We start from the raw sequence: 3,303 nt of genomic DNA, 5'->3' as shown, positions 1-3,303 counted from the left end.
TTTTCCTTTGAGACTAAATGTAGCCACTCTAGCTTTCATGTTCTCTGAATAGTCATGCAACTTGAAGAATTTTCGCATGCCAAGCAACCATGCCTCTGCATCCTGTGATTTCTTTACCTCTCCATAAAAAGTAGGTGGTTTTTCTTTCTTAAACTCATTTGGAAAATACCCCTTATCACTCCTCCTGTAAGGATGATATCGATGACGATCATAGTGTTTATCTAAATCAGAACTAGAATCATAACTGTGTCTATCCCTTCTCCTATCCAGAGTGTCCAATAATATGCCATCTCTGATTGTGTAATCTCTGTCTGATCGGTGACCACCATGCAATCTACTACCATATGTCCCATTAGTTTTATCCTCCTGCTCATGGCTGATCTGAAGAAGTCCCTGTTGTTGCAAATCTGACAAGCTCTGAGGTATGACTGCATTTACCTTTGCTAACTTTTCCTGTGCCTGTATGATTCTGTCATTATTTGCCTTACAACTCCTTATTTCTTCCTTTAAAATTCTTAGTGTCACTGTCAAGTTGGAAGAGTTCCCAACACCATACATCTCTTCTGATTCATAGGGAGAGTCTTTGTAGTCAACTATCTTTCTATCCATTTGAAATTTCTTCTTGCAAGTTATATCATGTCGGTAAAACTAGATCACAATAAACCAACGTACCTTAGTATAGGTCGGGGAGGATACATTATCTACAAGATCAACAAATTAGTGTGATACATGTATAACATAATCATGACAACATATAGAAACATAAAACATAAGCATATGACCATGCAACCGTCATTCTAGCTAGGGTCCAGTCATCAATGCATGACCTCAACAAAAACACACACCACAACCTCATGCATGACAACCACCATCATTACGTCACTATACACTTGACCACATGCAAACATGAACATGCATAAGCGATGCATAACCATCCACACATATGCATAAACACATATGACCAAGCATGAATGAAAAATATTTGAAATGAAACCTACAAGAATCATACATGCTACCAAGCATACAAGAATGTAACCAAACATACAAGAATGTAACCAAGCATACTACAATGATACATGTAAGTGATATAAATTGAAATTTAACAGTGATACACTCACAGTGATGCATTCCACAATAATACCTCAAATTTCACATGACAACATCACTACAACCATGAACAACATCATGCAAATGCAACAAGCACATGGAATACAAGTGTGAGAGACACGCATGCAACTGACATGCATGCATGACCAACACATAGTGCATCCAGTTCGAGGGGTGAACCATGCTTTGATACCACTCTGTAACACCCTCCTCCCACATCTACCCAAGCAACCGGCCAGCCAGGGTAAACATGCAATTAGAGACCACTATGATATGATTTGACCTCCTAAGTCACATTAAGGAAGTGGAACCAACGAAAACACACCATACATACATTAATCATCAGCTACAGGACCCTTAGGAACCAATCCAATACTTTAGACAACTTGCCTTGGGGTCCCACTGAGCTTTTGGACAATTTAAGGCTCAGTCGCTCCCATGCTATAGGCATGAGTGCGACCAGCAACTCAAAGTAGCTCTCACATGCTTGCCCGCCAACGACTAGAACCAAAACTGACAATGCTATGCCAGGGACTCTGGTATTTGAGCCACTTTTTCAGGCCGAGAGCTAAGGTCACTGCTCAAAATTGAACCGTCTCTTCATATCAGTAAAATAACATGGAAATGACAGTACTAAAGCAAATACTTGTTCAAGACCTTGACTGGACCTCTACTAGCAATGACATGCATTTCGTCAAACATATTACAAATACGTAATCTATAGGTGTAATTAACAATTCTGAGCACATGGGTCTCATACTTATCTAAGAATCGCTAAGAACCATTGATGCCTCAACACATCAACTGCCATTCCATCCATTAGGTCATAGAGACATTGATCATTCAATTACAAGTAGAAACATGAAGAGAGCCATAGATGGTTGTTGTCATAAAACACATACATAACCAACATGATAGGGACATAAATACTCATGAAAGTACAACCATATAAACCACATACAATCCATCAAAATGCTCATAGAAATACAAGGAGAAATAATCTTTCATTAATGATGCGAAATCCAAACACGGGATGGGACTTCCAGGTTCCACCTAACCGTAGAATGGTTGAGCCAAATCTCTCTTCAGCCATTCACCCCCATGCCATATTCCAAGCATGAATGTGGGATCTGATATAACACATCAATCAAAACTCATTCATGGATTCTAGAGGCCATCCACCTCAACCCATCAAACTGTTATTCCACCTCACGGTTAAACATCACAAAACCATCATCAGATTGGTCTCCATCCAAGCCTTCCAGGGCTTCCGAAGTGTTTGTCCAACCAAGGCTTCTAGAACTAGCAATTCAACCCACAAATTATTCAAAGCTCCTAGAGTGTTTGTCCAAACACGGCTTCTAGGACTAGTAACTCAACCCACCAAGGGCTTCTAGAGCATTTGTCCAACCAAGGCTTCTAGAATTAGTAACTCAACCCAAGTTGTTACAGGGCTTCCAAAGTGTTTGTCCAACCAGGGCTTCCAGGACTAATAACTCAACCCAAGCTAAGGAAACATGGGAACCAACCAAAAACAAACAATGGAAGTAAACCCACAATCACCATGGCTATCCATCAAATGTCAAGGCTAGGCAATCCACTGTCAATCACGACCATCCTCCATGCCAATGACAGATTACAACCAAAATTCCACATGCATATGCCATGCATGCCAAAACTAGTGAAGGAAACATACAAGCAACTTGGTACCTGTAAGAAAATATGATGTAGTTGTTGATCCTGATGCCTCTTGCACTTTCCTTCTCTTCTTTTGTCTTCTTGATCCAAAATCCAAGTATGCCACACCCACCAAGAGTGCTCCAAGAAACTCAAAGTCTCTAAGAGTATGAGAGAGAGAGAGAATAATGAGTGAGCTCCAAAACTGAACTAACAAAAGGTTACCAAATGATCCTATGAAGTCTTTTTATGAATGAGGCCTCTATTTTCTTCATTTTCCATTATTTTCCTTCAATTTCCGCCTCACATGCAACTTGTGACCTTTGACCTCCCTTTTCTCCTAATTTCCATTATTTTCATAAATAATTGTGCAAAAAATGCCATTTTTCCTTTCCAAAGCCTTATCCATTGCCTTTGCCAATTTCCTTAGCCATAAACAATCACAAGTGATCCCCATCACTAGGATTCTACCCAACATCTAGCTTGGAATAAGTGTCCCATCATTCGTGGTTACTATTT

This window comes from Pinus tabuliformis, chromosome X, assembly GCF_031772625.1.
Source record: "Pinus tabuliformis cultivar Carrire ecotype Pingquan chromosome X, CPIR1, whole genome shotgun sequence".
NCBI lineage: Eukaryota > Viridiplantae > Streptophyta > Pinopsida > Pinales > Pinaceae > Pinus > Pinus tabuliformis.
Note: the sequence above shows the minus strand (reverse complement) of the source record.